The 16,720-nt window shown below is 54.7% G+C and overlaps 1 long non-coding RNA gene across 1 annotated transcript; it reads left to right on the top strand.

The window, feature by feature from the left end:
- The first annotated feature begins 5,647 nt into the window (after positions 1-5,647).
- Positions 5,648-6,878, top strand: LOC128814896 (uncharacterized). The gene is made up of 2 exons (XR_008439496.1): positions 5,648-5,924; positions 6,579-6,878. It is a non-coding gene; the product is annotated as an uncharacterized LOC128814896 (long non-coding RNA).
- Positions 6,879-16,720: the final 9,842 nt, after the last annotated feature.

Here is a 16,720-nt window from a genome sequence, read left to right as displayed (position 1 = left end):
GGTTCGCCCACTCACTCCATGCCAAGACCACCAGGCAGGACTAACCCTCAACATGTGTTATTGGCCTGGAACCAAAACCCTTCAGCAAAGAGAGGTTTAATTCCCTTAAACTCCCCCCCTGGGCTCTAGGGACAGAGGGTTTGCACTGTGAGGTGGTTGGCAGGGCTGCATGGGGCAGCTTTCCCAGAAGAAATGGGGAGGAAGATGCTGGTTTGCATTCCTCTCCTCTCCTTTGCTCTGCAGGCCCTGGAATAACCCAATACACAGAACACACAGAAATGAGAGCAGCCCCTGCAGAGGCAGAGCCCTGGTGAGATTGCCAGGGCACATCTGGGCTCAGCAGGTGCCTGTGCACTGCCAGGGGCTTGTGGAGATGCCCTCAACATTCCCTGTCCCCTTGTGCTGCCAAAAAGGTGCAGGAGACACCCTGCATGGAGCAGTGTGGAGCAGCAAGGATCAAACCCTTGCTAACACAGTGAGATTTTTACTTTTTTCAGTCTGATCCTCAAAAAAAGAAAAAAAAAGCCGTATTTTCCTTCCCAAAACTCTGATAAATGCAGTAAGAGCTATAACAATCAGCTGCTTTTGTAGTTTTATCAGCAGATCTCAAAGCATTTCACAAACCTCAGTCCCCAGCCTGGAGGGAGCCCAGTCCCCAGGGAAGAGGAGGAATAGCCATCACAGTGGCTTAGAGGCTGTCCTGCGACAACCCCCCACATTTCCCAGTGCTCAGACTGGGTTTGTATCCCACACCTTTGGGGTATGTCCCTGCCCAGGGCAAGGGCCTGCAACTAGATGGTTTTTAAAGCCCATTCCAACCCAAACCACCCCGTGATTCTATGATCTCACCCAAAATTTGGATGCTCTGAGTGCCTCCCTCTCCGCTCTGAAGATGCTACTGAAGAGCAAAGAGTTCCATTTTAGTCACTTCCCATTTTTCAGTGCACAACCCCTTTAAGGGCCACTTGCAAAATAACAAAACTTTGCTCTTTCTGTGAAGAACTGCTGAGTGATGTGACAGATCAGCACAGCTGATTCAAGTGAGGCTCCCTCCAGCATCACTTGAATCCTGACCTCGAATGACTTTGCCAGGCAATGTTCTTCCCCTACTTTTCCAGCATTTTCTCTCTCTGTAAAAAGCAGGTAACAACACTGAATTTTCTCCTCGGGATGCTGAGGGAATTAAGCAGGCAAATGTTTTTAAGGAAATTAATGCTCTGAAAACACAATTGTAAGGACTGAGCAACTCGATTGCAGCATCACTGCTCTCATTAGAGACAATATTATAAATTATGGACCCCCTCGTGCTGGGCCTGCAGAGACACAATCAATGCCTCTGCGTGGAACTTTTCACAGAAGCACAGAATCATTGAGGTGGGAATAGACCTCCAAGATTATCGAGTCCAAGCTGGTTTGGTGATCCCCAAGGTGATCCCCACCTTGTCCCCAGCCCAGAGCACCGAGTGCCACCTCCAGCCCTTCCTGGGACGCTCCAGGGATGGGGATCCAAACCTCCCTGGGCAGTTCCAGGGCCTGAGCACCCTTTCCATGGGGAAATTCCTGCTGCTGCCCACCCTGAGCCTGCCCTGGCCCAGCCTGAGGCCGTTCCCTCTCCTCCTGTCCCTGTTCCCTGGGAGCAGAGCCCGAAGCCCAGCTGGGAGCTGCTGTTCAGCCGCTGTCTCCAGCAGCCCCAGGTTCTTCTCCCAGGGTTTTCCAGGCGCTCTCCTCCCCGGCAGCGCCGCTGCGGGAATCCCCCGCTAGAGGGGAGCTTCTCCCCACGAACAGCCCGGGCTGCAGCGCCAGGAGCGGCGCATCCCGGGCTCCGCTGCGAGCGGGATTTACAAGGCTCGGCTTTCACAAAAAACGGTCCTGGTCCTCTTCTCTTCACACAAGAGAAGTTTTCCTCTCGGTTTAGCTGGCGGGAAGGGGCTTGCGGCGACTTCTGGTGGTTCCACGCACGCCCCCAGCCCTGCTGCTCCTCCCAGTTCATCTCCGGAGAGGAATCACGATGCTCTGGCTGCACAGAAACGATGGCAAGGCAGCCAGCAGCGGCCGAAAAAGGGTGACATCCTTCCAGCGAGCTTGTCCACGGTCCTTCCCAGACAAAGCTGAATGCTTTGATGTCATTAAAGTGTTTTGTAAGGTGTCCGGAGTAACCACCGACCCTGCAGAGGGAGGGGATGCTGTGCACACATCCCTCCCCGGCTGCCTCCTGTGAACAACCTTCCCCGGACCGGAGAGGGCAGCGAGGGCACAAACGCCCCTGCTGGGGCCACAGCTGACCTGTCAGACACCGCGGGCAGCTCCACACACACCGAAATGTCATCCGATAAGGGCACGGAAAACCAAAAGGAAAAGCAAACCCGCGTGTCTGTAACGCCACGCGAAATGAGATCACTGGCAGTTCCCCAGCCTGGGCCCAGAGATTTGTCCCCAGAGCGGTCTGGAGCCGCGGCAGCCGTGGCCCAGCCCGGCAGAGGGCACAGACACACGGAGCACAGCCATGCAGAACCCTAATTACAGACGCGGTTCATCAAGTGGTACCCGACACCTCCCAGCCACAGCTCCAGGATTTATGGGGCTGAGCACCACGGGGCGATGTTTCTGTGTCCCTTTCCACCCCAGAGCTCGTTCAAGGCTGGCCATGCCCATTCTGGCCTGGGAGTTTTGTGTGGAGTGGATGCAGACGGTGCACAGGCACTGCCCTGAGGGCTCCGTGCACTCCCTGCAGCCTGTCCACAGCAAGAGACACTCCTTGGACCATTCATCCAATTCCCTCATCCACAAAAAACCTATCAGGCAGCTCCCCACGGCCCCACTATTGTGGCCTCACAACACCCAGGAATTCAGAGATGAGTGTCCCTTAAATTCAGCCTGGAAGAAGATTTCTGTGTAGGAAAACAGATCCTTACAGAGAGCACAATGAGCCAGGTAGCCTTACTGAAACTCCTGGCAGCTATTTATTTACTCGTTTTGCCACAGCTATTTTAGAGTTTGTCATACGAGATGGAAACTAAAATAAAAAGAAAAAAACCAAAAAACTTCTGGCTAATGTGGCAGCAAAGCTGGACAAGATGAGTCTCTCTGATTGTGACTCTCATTGACACAAGCTAAATCACACTTACGGAGGTTCTCAACTACTTTTCTACCAGAATGAAAATCCAGGTGTGCCATTTTCTCATCGTAGCTAGAAAATGTTGTTTATTACACAAGATACATCCCTCAGTGCCGTGGAAAAATGGGTGGTGCTGCAGGTTTCAGGGCTAAGAGTCAGCAACAGTTTGAAATGGGGCTGGAAGTCCAGATGTGTGAGGTGTCTGAGGGCAGCTCCTGCTTTGGCTTAGCATGAGTCACTCCATCACTCCCAGAAGTCACAAGATTTAGTGGACTCTCGTTTCAAATGGAAACAAATGGTGGAAAATGTGCTAAGGAATATTTCAGAGTGAGTGGAAGTTGCTAAAAGCACTGACATTTGGTGCCTGGGGCCTGGCAGGGTTACTCAAGCAACCTGAGCCTGATTTCTTTTTCCATTTCCATCCCTCTCTCTCCTTCATTGACTCCTGGGTGATTTTTAACAGGTTGCTCCATGACTCAGTCCTCTCTGCCTTTTGTGTGGACGTGCTGGACACTCAGCTCCTTGATAAGGCACAGCAGGTTCTGCAGCAGATGTGACTTTGGTGTGAATAAGCCTGAGCTCACCGCTGGCCACCGCTGACGCAGCGTCTCCCTGGGTGACATCGAGTGACACCGTGCTCACTGCCACACCAGGCACTGCCCTGGTGGCCCAGCACCACCTGCCTGGCACACCCAGACACCCCTTCACACCAGCACAGCCCCTCAGGTGGCAGAATTTTGGTTGAAAAGAGCCACCTGGGTTGGCTTTTTCCATCTCTAACTCTCTTTTCTCTTCTCTAACAGACTCCAGATGGCCGGTTAAGGTCCCATCACACTCTGGAGGTGCAGGCCAGTGAGTCACAACCTGGTTTTCTCCTCCCTGGCTCTCTCTGCATCCAGGATTTCACTGTGAGTTGTCCAAGCTGTTTCCCAGAGCCCTGGGAACACACAGCTCCAAGAGCCCTTCAGTGACAAAAGTGACACAGAAACAGCACAGCTGGGACAGACCTCTCCCAGGGCTGAGGACAGGGCTTTGCTTTACCCAGAAGACGCCAGAAAAGTCCAGAAAAAAAGATCAAGCAGCAAATAAAATTAGCACTGTGGGCTACACATAATCTGCCAAGAGCTCCCTCGGTGTGGGAAGGGGAAGTGCTGGAGGTAGCACGACCAAGGAATGTGGGAGGAGGCCCAGAAGGAAAGCTGACCCATCCTCCTGCTTTGCACTGCTTCAAAATGAGAGCTGGCAGTCACTGCGTGCCCAGTCAGCCCAGGAGCACCAGGAGGACTCAGCTGTGTCTGCAGCACTTTGCCAGCCTCAGGATGCATGGCCAGGAGGGTCAGGAGAGCTCAGAGGTGCAAGCACGTTCTGAAAGCCCTGCCTGGGCTTTTTCCTGTTAGTAATTATGAGAGCATGAACCTCAGTCCTGCTGCATGGTCACTCCTGGAGCTGTCAGCTGGACTGGCCAGGGCTGCCTTCACCTCCCTCCCTCACTGGCCACGTTGTTCCCACTCACAGCACAGGATCCAGGGTGAGGACTCCCTTCCCTGGCCCACTGCTGCCACTCTCTCATTGTTCTCTGGCCCCCAAAACCCTGCTCAGGCTTCTCCCAAAGGCTGTACAGAGGATGAGCAGCTTCCCTGTGCCCAGCCTGCACGTAGCCAGGGATCTGTCCTACAGCTCTGATCCCAGTTTCCTGGCTCTGGACGGAGCACTGGTACCACGGGGCTGGCAGGAGGTGCAAGGCAAGGTGCTGCCCAGGGAGGACTGTGTCCACCCACACAAGGACTTGTCTTTGTGGGTCAGAGTCCCCTCCTGAGCTCCCTCAGGCCAGGATTTGATCAGGATCCCAGGCACAGTCGGGCCCACTGCAGAGACAGATGTGACACAGATGGGGGTTTACGTTTCCCTGGAGCTCCCTACAGCTTTTCCCCTTCTTCTGAAGTGAATTCCAGGACTTAAAACCCCTTCAAGGCCAGGTTGGCTGGAGATCTGAGCCAGCTGCTCTAGCGGAGGTGTCCCTGTCTGTGGCAGGGGGGTGGGAATGAGATGATCTTTAAGGTCCCTTCCACCCCAAACCATTCTGTGGCTGTGAGCCCCAGTCCTGTGAAGGCTTGGGGGGGACAGCAGAGCTGTGCCCAGAGGCTCCAGGCCGTGCCCAGGTGCAGAGAACAGGTCAGAGCTGGCAGGGGAGGAGGCAGAGCAGGACGGGCAGCAGCGAGGCTCCTGCCCTGCCTGCACAGCCGGTTCTGGGGGCCAGCAGGGCTCCCCGCCAGCCCAGCACTGCCTCAAACACTCCCTGATGAAAGGGGTGGGATTTCTCAGAGCATCCATAATAACCCTTTCACAGGCCCTCATCCATTTCCTGGAAGCTTTGCCCTTTTTTTCTGCGCTGTGAAGCCCAGGCAAGCCTGAAGAACCCGTTTGCTTTAGTTTCCTGTTGATTTTGTAGGATTTTTCCCCCCCAGTGGCCGGTGCCAGCGCTGCTGTGCCGTTGCTATGTTTGTGGTGGTTAAGCACAGCACAGCACGGCTCCCGGTGCCAGCACTGACGTGAACCCTGCGGCTCTGGAAGGACTCAAACCGGCCCCACAGCACCGCAGGGACAGCGTGGGGCCACCCCTGCCCCACAGCCCCCTCCCCACACCCCCAGAGAGCCCGGCAGGGGAGAAACAAAGAGACTTCAAAGAGAGCCCAACTTTTCAGGGAAGGCTGTGGCCAGCAATGACACCAAAACAGCTGGAGAATATCCACAGGAGTTCAGCTCAAAAACTTCCCAAGGGAAGTTTTGGACCCTCCAAGCTGAGGCTGGGGTAAGGTGGGTGCAGCAAGGTGGGGGTTTGGTCTCTTCTCCCAGGGAACGGCCTCAGGCTGGGCCAGGGCAGGCTCAGGGTGGACAGCAGCAGGAATTTCCCCATGGAAAGGGTGCTCAGGCCCTGGAACTGCCCAGGGAGGTTTGGATCCCCATCCCTGGAGTGTCCCAGGAAGGGCTGGAGGCGGCACTCGGTGCTCTGGGCTGGGGACACGGTGGGGACGGGGCACAGCTGGAACTCGGAGCTCTTTTCCAGCCTGGAATTCTTCTGATTCTGGAATTCTCTGAGACTGGAGAGCATTCCCATGGCTCTGGTAACCTGTGGGGAACCCAAACCCTGTCACCCAAAGCGCTCAGGGCTGCATTTTCTGCTCCACAAGGCAGAGACACACCACAGACCCCCGAAGTGCTTGGGACTGACGCAGAGCAGGGTGCTGGGCTGTGCCCCCCAACCCTCCTCGCCCCATTGCCAGCACTGTGGGATGCCTGGGGCAGCAGGAAGGGGCTGGGGTGCTCCCCCAGCAGCTCCCTGTGTGTCAGGAGAGGCACAGGGCTGCTGCTGCTGCTGGGATTGCAAAACCCTGGCCGTGTTTGAGGCTGGTTTTTGCCAGCGTTACCAGGGTACAGCAGTGACTAATTCTCTCCGAACTTTCAGTTTCAGCCTCAAGCACTGCATTTCAGAGGGACCTGGTGTGTGTTGTGCGGGGGAAAAAATCCCTCAGACAGCTCAGGGCTGTGGCTATCTAGGGCAGAAAGAGCCAGATCCAGAGATCAGCCTCATCACCCCGGAGCTGCACTGAGCTGGCAGAGCCAGACCTGCCCCACGAGGCAGGTGGGGCAGGGATGAGCACACTCTCCCCTCTCTGACTGTCCTACAGCTGCTGAAGTACTGCTGGCCAAAAACATCATCTGTGTTCCTGCGAAGTAAATGAAAAATGCCGCAAAAATGAGAATATTTGCCGACTGAAAACGGAGCAAAATGCAGTAAGCAACAGATTTTTTAAAGTCACTTGTATAAAAGAAATCTCCGGGCATTCATTAGGCCTTAATCAGCAATTAAGGAGCAGCAAGAGGGGTGAAGGCACAAGGACATGGATGCTTTTACTCGTGGGGAACCTGTGTTCAAGCACCCACCTGTGCATCCCTCCTGCTTTCCAGGAGCCCTCAAGGAAGCCGTGGGGCTCTGTCCTGCACGTTCTGGAAAAGTACAGCTGCTGGGAGAAGGCTCTGGATGCAGGCTCCGGGGCAGGGAGGGGGGGTTTGCCTCCACCCCTGGCGTGTGAAAAGGAACAGGGGCCTGGAAAGGTGCCATGGAAATGGTTTTCAATAACAGCCTCTGGAGAGGGAGCGGGGAGGGGACAGGGCCCCGCAGAGCTATGGCAGGAATGTCCCCTCAGGAACTCGCTGTTCCTTCCTGCAGCACCAACGACGTCACCGCTGGGCAGCAAGGCTCACAGAGCCCCTCTGCTGCAGGGATCCTGTGAGCTCAGCCCCACAAACACAGCCCCCTTCTCTGGGGGAACAGGGGAGGAAAAGGAAATGCCTGGACCCAGGCAGCCAGCTGCTCCCCAGAGCTGATGTGAGCTAAAGAGAGGCCAGGGGTGCTCACACTGCTCCCAGAGATGGGGCCAAGGGTCTTGTAAAGCCCCCCATGGGTCATGTGGGGGGTTCCCAGCACAGCCAACACCTCCTGGCTGTTGGTGAGCATCTCCTCCAGCTTTATGTGAGAGGAGAAACCCAACACACCCGGCTGGTTCTTCTCGCCGCTGCTGCATCCTGGCAGAGGGGCGGGCTGGGCACTGGTCTGACACGGCCACTTTGTCTACGTGGGCAGCAGGAGGAGGCTGAGGGGTCCCACACACACCCAGCCACGTGCAGGGGGAGGAAGGAGCCAGCCACGAGCTCCTGGGCAGGCGGTGATCCCGGAATCTCTGAAAATCAAATCCAGCCTGTGCCACATCCCCACCTTGTCCCCAGCCCAGAGCACCAAGTGCCACCTCCAGCCCTTCCTGGGACACCCCAGGGATGGGGATCCAAACCTCCCTGGGCAGTTCCAGGGCCTGAGCACCCTTTCCATGGGGAAATTCCTGCTGCTGTCCACCCTGAGCCTCTTCTGGCACCACCTCAGGCCATTTCCTACTGTCCCATGTCACTCGCTCCCTGGCAGAGGAGCCTGACTCCCACCTGGCTGCACCCTCCTGTCAGCTGGGAGGGATAAGGTCACCCCTGAGCCTCCTCTTCTCCAGGCTGAAGGCTGCTGGCACGGACAGCACCTGCAGAGCTGCCCCCGCGGCACCCACGCTGCCCAGCCAGGCTCTGCAGCCCCGCAGGCAAAGCTGCTCCCACGGAGTGCTCAGCACAGCAGCTGGGCCGAGCCGTTTTATAAGCAGAGAGCTCCAGCGCCTCTCCTGACCCCGCAGCACGAGGGAACAGCAGTTCCTGCAGCTCAGGGAGAGGATAAACAGATCACAACAGCCGCCAGGACACGGGACAGACAGCGCAGCCCCTCTGCAGACGCCGCCCCGCGCCTTTGGCCGTGACAAGCAGCAGCTCAGCTGCCACCGCACTCCTTGCAAAGCCATTTCTCATCTCTTCAGCTACCTTTCAGAGACCCTGGCTACAAGGGAGGAGGAGGATGAAGAAATTGAGATCTCCAGGACTGGTGATTTGGTAGAAAGCCAGGTCGGAAGGGGACCAGCCCAGAGCAGCTGGTGCCACTTGTGACGTGGTGATATTTTATCTGCACTTATGTCACGGTGGGAAGGGCAAAACAATGGGGAGTTAGCACTTCTTCTCCAAGGGTTAAACTGCGGCCCTGAATGGAAACTGGCTCGTGCAGGGGAAGGGGGAAAGGCAGCAACAAGCCAGCCAGGGCTGGTGAGTGGCCTGGGCAAGCACCGTGACAGGTTTGAGGCTCCCCAGTGCCTGGATCCTTCATCCACCGACATCAAACTCTCAGCTCTGCAGCTTCACCTGCACCCAGCTGCTCCTCCCTCTGCATTGCTGTGCGTCCCCCTTCCATGAGGAACAAAGTCTCAAAAGCTCTGAGTGCTGAGGCGCCACGTGCAGCACCTGCCCGTGGAAAAGTGTCCCAGATTGCTGTAAGAGAGGAGAAATCCATCTGCAGCACTGCACAGCTCAGCATGGAGCAGTTTGTTGGGAATGGAGACCTCCCAGAAAACAGTCCTTAGAAACAGAGAACTCCCTCCCTGAAGGAGCCTGGCTGGACATGAGTGCCTGGCTCTAGGTGAGAACACAAGTCAGAAGCATTTCACCCAGTCTCAGAACCACTGAAGATTCCTCCAAAAGAACATCACAAAGAAAAAAAAGCTGTCAGCTTTGGAAATATCAACTATTTCCACTTTGAATTTATGGCTGAGGAAAAGCCCTTCCTGGTGCACAGGTGAGTGGAGGTAAGAGAACAGCAGGTTTCAGGAGCAGGACTTGGATTAGCACCGTGACATTTTTTGTGCCACTTGTCATTGCAGTGTGGGTTCTTAGAAGGCACTGAAAAAGTTAAGAATGGCAAATTCTTCTTAAGCCTTGAAGAAAACTCTTTCACATCCTTTTCTATCTTCTCAGAAGCCCTTGTGTCACCACCAGCCCACCTGTGTGTCAGAACAGGAAACACTCCAGACCTCCAGTTTCAGATGTCGCACTGGCAGAACCCACAGCCACGAGGAGTCCAATCCATGGCCCTGCACATCCCTTTCTGCCTGGGGAACAGGTTCCTGCAGTGAACAGCCTGGCAGGGCCTGCTCCATCACCTGGAGGCAGGAGCAGAGCTGTCTTTTGCTACCCCAGGAATGTCACATCCCCTCTCTACAGCAGCCTGCAGTGCTGTTCGGAGCCTCTTGGGATCGCTACAAGGCGTGCAGTGAACCAATAACTCCTTTTGATTCTTTCCAGGAATTTCTTTAAGCCCCGGTGGACAAATGGCATTCTGCTCCTCCTGAGATCTGGAGTGAGAAACGGGTCCAAAATTGGCGAAGGCAACCAGGGAGTTTATGGCTCTGCATTTAGCATCCCTCTTCATCCCTCGCAGCCTCGTTAAATGTTTTGGAATCTCAAACTTGCCCAGCAGCCCATTTCAAACAAATGCAAAGCCCTCCAGCGTCCTCAACAAACCCCAGCTGCAAACCAAGCCCAGGCCTTTCTGATTCCTCATCCATGAGCAAACCACTGGCAGGGAGCACTGGAGAGCAGCGCTCTCCCTCTGGACCAGACCGTCACGGCCACCAGCTCTCCCTGCTTCTTCTCGTGCTCCTCTTCCAGCTGTGCCCAGCTGTTTCTCTCTCTCCCCCTGCCTCCAAACCCATGAGTCTCGTACAAAAAAAAAAAAATCCCCCCACCTCCCCCCCACCCAGGAAGATCATTTTGCACCAGAAATAGAGCTCGCTATACTTGGGATGCAGCCCGGGCGCCTTAAAAATAGCAGCTGGCGGTGCCAGGCGGGGCTGTGCCAGCTGCCAGGACAGACGGACAGGGTGCCAGGGGGCATGTCCTCCCCTCGCAAGGCCATAAATGACCATGGCGCTGCCCAGCAAGCCAATTGCCTGGCAGGGACAGCAGGGTGGGCAGCGCGGCGCTGCCGGCTCCCTGCCGCCCTCGCCGGGACCCCTCTCCCCACGCTCCACATTCCTGCGGCTCATGGAAGGCATTAACACCAGATAAAAGCACACGGGAGCCCAAATGGAGCATCCTGACGTCAGCCATCCCCGAAAGCCTGGAAGGGAAGCTGTAAACAGAGGAACAAAAGGAGTTTTAAACACCCATCCCCACTGGCGCCTGCAGACAGGCGTTTAAAGGATCCGGAGAAACGAGGGTAAGGTGCTGAAATCTGGGCGCTGCTCAGCGCTGGGAGGAAAATCTAATGGAGTCGGAAGTGCGAAAGAAAGACCGAAAGGATTTTTTTTTTTTTTTCCTCCTTGCGAACAGCTTTGTTCCCTTCTGTTCCTCCCCGTCAGTAGGAAAGGGTGGGAGCTATTGTTCGATCCCGCTGCTCAGCTGGCTGCTCGCACAGCTCCCAGGGCAGCCAGAAATCCTTGGGCTCGAAGCGTCCTGGTGACGCAACAGAGGCTCCAGCCGAGCTGCAGCAGCCAGGAGAGCTGCAATTTTCGCCAGTTCGGGTGTTCCACTCACCCTGTGCTGATCTCAGTGGGTGCTACAGATGTATTTATGCACCTTGGAAAGCCCTGAGCGCTCGGGTTCCTCATTCTCAGCATCAGCGAGGACTAAAGGTGTTTCCAAAGGTCATCTAAAGGTGTTTTCTAGTGGTCATCTCCTGCCTGAGGTGCTGGTGTGACCCACCCAGAGCGGGGAGCGGGAGAAGTGGCCGTCACACAGACATGGTTACAGGGGCATAGAACGGCCTGGGTTGGAAAGGACCTTAAAAATCATCTCGTTCTCCTCCTGCCATGGCAGGGACACCTCCCACTAGCCCAGCGTGCTCAGAGCTCCACCCAACCCGGCCTTGGGCACTGCCAGGGATCCAGGGGCAGCCACAGCTGCTCTGGGCATCCTGTGCCAGGGCCTGCCCACCCTCCCAGGGCACAATTTCTTCTGAGTAACTAACTGAGCTAATTTTCCCCTCCAGGCTGGCATCCAGACCACCAGCAGGAGCCCTGCTCCCCCAGCAGAGCCCAGTGACACGGGGCAAATGCCACATGTGCCAGACACCGCCCGAGGTCACAGCTGATGCTATCGCGGCTGACACGTGGAGGACTCCAGACTTTGTTTTAACAACAAAGACCAAGAAAACATCCTGTAATGTAACACTGAAACCAGCACCTACGCGATTGAAATAGAAAGACCCACCAGCCACAGAGTTTATGCCGCTTGTTTTTATCAGCAGCGCCTCTGGCGAATGGCAATGAGTGCTGGGCACTTCAAAGCACAGAGATCCCAACTTTCCGTCCTGTATTTTATATGCAGGATGGATTCTTACAATCACTGAATATCCCGAGCTGGAAGGGACCCACAGGGATCTTCTGTTCCTGCACAAACCCCCCAAAATCCCACCCTGGCATCCTGTCCAAGCCCTCCTGGAGCTCTGGCAGCCTCGGGGCCGTGCCCATTCCCTGGGGAGCCTGGGCAGTGCCCAGCACCCTCTGGGGGAAGAGCATTTCCCAAAATCCAACCTGAGCCTCCCCTGACACAGCTCCAGTGGTTCCCAGGGTCCTGCCACGGAGAGAAGACTGGACACGCCTTTGGGACAGCAAACAATTGATGTAACTTTTTGGTCATCACCCAAAAATCCCTGAAATACATCTCTGCAATCATCAAGATTTCATTGCAGAAGACGAGAAAGGACAGAAGTTACCAGTGTTACAGAGTATCAGGAAAGACTGTCAGAGTTAATGCACATGTGCAGTTTATATCTTTCCTAAATTAGCAAAACCTGCCATTAAAACCACATGGTGCTATGACCCAGCTGCCAATTAACAAAACCTTAACAAGATTTGAAAGAAGAACAAGATACCGATGTGTGAAAATTTTACCATAGATCATATTTTGACAAGAATTTTGAGAATACACTGAAAATAAAACACTTCTTCCCGGTGTGTAAAAGACCTGAAAAAAGCCATTGTTAGCCATCTCTACCACAACTGCTGGAGAACAAAAAAAATTCCTTTCAAATAAAATTAAATTGTCTCAGAAATTAGAAGTCTAAAAATGACACTGTATTTTATTATTTGAGTAGAGGTGGGAGTTAGATTTGGCTCTGAGACAGTCTGCAATTCAAAAAAATACATTGTGTAGTAAGAACCTGATAATTTGTAGCCAACTGGATACTGAGTTAGAAGGTAAGTACATCATCTCAGAGTCCTCTGGGAGTTTCTTTTTAAAGGTAGCCTATAGTTTAGGGATGAAAACGTATTGATATGAGAGGGGCTGGCGTCACAGAGAACCCTTTGATGAGAAATAAAGCATTTTCTGTGGCCCTCGTGCTAGCCCCGACATGGTGTGGACAATGAGGAGACTGGAACGCACGGGCTGATGAAATTTCTGTTCCCACAGCCTTGACTCACCCAGTCTGAGCACCAGCCAAAACCCGGGTGAGATCTAACGGGGCTCCTGATGCCCAGGGTGCTTCACCCCCTCCCATTCCCCAAATACACCCACGAGCATCCTCTCTGCCGGCTCCCAGGACACCTCCAGGCCCCAAACCACAGCACGTGGTGGCTGAGTGCCCACCTGGAGCTCAGCCGTGCCGGGAGCTGCCCACGGTGTCTGAGCTCACCCCTTCCCCTTCGTGCCAGGGCTGCGAGGGGAAGCCCAGGGCGAGTCATCAGGAAACGCATGCAAATGCTGCAGCTTGAGAAGCCCGCTCAGGAAACCCCCAGCCCAACCTCCCCGGGGCTCTCAGCCACCCTCAACCCCTTCTTGTGGCCCAGCACAGCCAGCCTGGCACTGCCAGGGGGCACAGCAGCCACACAGGGCAGCTTCAGAGCCCTGGGAGTGAAAACTCCCATGGCATGGGGGGAAAAAAAAATAATCAAACCCACACCTGGAGGACAGGCTGCTCACACCATATAAAGACAAAAAACTGCGTTCTGTCCTGGTTTTGGCTGCTTTTCTTACAATAACAGAGCCAACTCGCTCTGTGCCAGACTAACAGTGTCAGGTCCAGGTGGGTCCTTGGCACTGCTCTCCAGACAGGCACAGGTTTGTGCAACTGCACTTCCAAAGTGGGAACCAGCTCTCCAAACCTGGAATTCTTCACCCAGCCCAGCAGCAGAGCAGCTCAGCTGCTTCCCCTCAGGTACCTGGGTTCATCTCTTGGAGGTTGTGCTCAGGGTCACAGGGCCACAGCCTCGGTCAGGCAGCTCCAAGTCCTCACAGCAATGCCAGAAAATTCTGCTTCTCCCCAGTCTCTCCTTTAATACCTTGGTCCCATTTAACCTTTCACACCCTTGATTGGTGCTAACAGGACCCACCTGGGCCGTGCCACTCCTGGATTGCCAGCCTCCATCAGCTGTGGCCTCTGGCACTGCCCTGTAGTAAACAGAGTGTTGTGAGGAGCCACACACAGCACAAATCTCACTAATTTGTTCTGTCAGCACCAGTGGATTTGAGCCCGTGTTTGAACTGTTTTCCCCAGCTCCCACCAGCTTGGATGGGAGCAGGTTTGGGGAAGCCAAAGCCCTGGGCAGAGTCTCCCTGGCTGCACTGAGTCTGTCACAGGCGCTGCTGCTGGACCAGCAAAAGGATAAGGAAGAGGTTTAGATGGGGTTTGAGGTGTCGTGATTTCTCACCACACTGTGACAGTCACACACCACGACCTTTTCTCCTTCCCCATCCCGCTGTGACTGTGGAGCTGGGGAGTGGGCTGCACTTAAACATCACCTCCAAACAGCTCTCAGTGCCCTTTCTGCTACCCTGGAGCCAGGCAGAGGAAAAAACCCAGGTGGTAACCAGGCCAGTAAGAGTTGCCTCTGTGTGATCTGGTTGTAATGTTCTTTTTTTTTTCAACGTGATGGCATCACACATCCTTGTGGCCCTGCGAGTCTGATCCTGGGGTGACTAATTCAGGATAGTCCCTAAGCCTGAGTACACCCTGCACCTCTGCGGTGCTGATGACAACAGGCCAAAGCTTTGAGACAAGGGAATTACCCAAGACACATCTAATCTGGGGCTCTGTGCCTGTTTGTCGTGTGATAACTGGGTAGGCTGTGTCCCCTGAGTGTTGCATCTTGCTGGGGGGAGTACTCAGGGCTCCTGTGCTGTGTCCCCATGAGGGCTGGCCGGGGACACCCCTGGGCTGCGGGGACACATCTGTGGGTGCTGTGCTAAGTGCTGCCACGACTTGTGTCCAACTTGGGGTGTTTTGGTGGCATTTTGGGCACCCGAAGGGCTCGGCTGTGTGTCCCCATGGCCGCTCCGCAGGGCACAATGGCCATTGTTTGCCTTCGGGGCGGGCGAGCAGCCTCTGGCTTGGGAGGAACAAAGCCCGGAGCCAGTTCCTGCAGACACAGAACATGCCTTTTTATCACTTCGTGACAAATTGGTTTGTCAGCAGCAGGAAGTGATGTTACCGCCGTCCTCAGCGAGGGGAAACTCCTCGTGGTTTCCATGGGGATGTATGCAACTGGAGAGCTACAGATTTATACAGACTGAAAGCCCCACACACGCCTGCTGCGAGCAAGGATTCTGGGGATTGGATACCACGGGATGGCCCAGCTGAGTTCTGCTAGCACGGGGGGACAGCCAGCTCATGTTGGAGGCAGAGAAATGGGAATTTAAAGCCCTAAACCGGGTTGAACTGTGTGTCTTTAATACTCCAATCAAACAAAGCAGCAGAGCTGGGAGAATAAATAAGGGGTGGGAAGTAAAGATTCTTCCACGAAGTTTCATCCTGGCTGTGCCACCAAGGCATCCTCCTCCTCTGGCCCTCATCCTGCTCCTTCCCCATCCCTCCCAGCAAACCCCCCAGCTGATCCCATCTATCTCCCCAAAACTGTCCCACTGAGGTGACATTTGGCAGTCTCACTCTGATCTCTCCCCCCCCACGTCCTCCCCTTCACACCGGGAGCAGTTCGGGATCTGGGTGCGATCCCATCCACAAAAAGTCTGCAGGAGTCTGAGACTGGGCAGCGCCAGAGTCGGATTACAGGGAACAGCAGAGGGATCCCGATAAAGACTTGGAAAAGGGCAGTGGATGTCAGAGCTGGAGGCGCTCGGTGCTGGCTGCAGGGACCGCAGCCCTGCTGCCCGGGCTGGCTGCTCGCAGCAGGCTTTGTGCTGAAGCAGCTCTCTTTTGCACCCCTCTGTCAGGTGCCTGCTCAGGTTCTAAAAGCTGATCTGCTGCCAGGTAATGAGTTTTATTGTTCCAAGAAACACATAAACAAGCTCCCGCGGCTGTCAGGGAGCGGATTTCTGTTTGAATTGCGATTAACAGGCAGGATTTTTTTTTTTATCAGTTGCATGGCCAGGGCTGCCAAGGTTGTATTTTTCCACTGAACAAGCTCTGCTTTGCTTTGAAGGTGAAAGTTTGTTCCACCCTTTACTGCAGGTGCAAAAAGGCTCACGTATTCAGAGACAGTCTTGCATATTTAATCAGGACAGCAATGGCAGGTTCAACGTGCCAAGGGATTTTCCATGGACAAAGGGGTTTTGTAGGATTCGCAGCACGGGACAGGTTTTGGGGAGGACTTTATTTTTGAGGTTTGGGTGCACTTCAGGAAGATATGAGTTTCTAACTTCACTTCTCAGTGCCCAGGGATCTCTCCTCTTTTAGCTGCTCCATTTTTCCCCCTCCCTCGGTGTCAGGTTGAAAGTCGGTGAGGGCTGACGCGCGGCGCTGACGACAGAGCTGCTGCTTCGGAGGGGCAGCTCACGTGGAAGAACTTCAGAGGCAGCAGTGCATCATCCCGTCCTTCAAGGGCACCTTCTCCCAGGAGAACAGTCCTGGATTTTAGCACCATTAATACCCCAGGTAACTTGCAGGATTGCAGCAGGAGTTTGTGGTGCTTTGCTCATCTTGCTGCGTGACGAGAGCACAGCTGCTTTATGCTCACAAAAACCTTCACCTCTACACTAAAGATCACAACTGCTTAAATTCCTTGATTTTACAGTCACAGCCTGCTGTGTGTGCCCGAGCACAACCCTTTTTGATGGGGCAAACGTTGGATTTGACTCTTTGAATATCAGATACGCAGGAACTGGTAGCTCCCTTCTGGGGTGAGTATGGGAAAGACAAAATCCTGCTGCTCCCCCAGCATCCCTCTCCCTTGTTACCAGCATTGCCCTGGTTATGAAATCAAGCTTCCAGCTGCATCCCACAGCCCTCAGCTT

Source organism: Vidua macroura, chromosome 15 (genome assembly GCF_024509145.1).
Source record: "Vidua macroura isolate BioBank_ID:100142 chromosome 15, ASM2450914v1, whole genome shotgun sequence".
Taxonomy (NCBI): domain Eukaryota; kingdom Metazoa; phylum Chordata; class Aves; order Passeriformes; family Viduidae; genus Vidua; species Vidua macroura.
The sequence above is the reverse complement of the archived record's forward strand: the minus strand, read 5'-3'. Positions and strand labels throughout refer to the sequence as shown.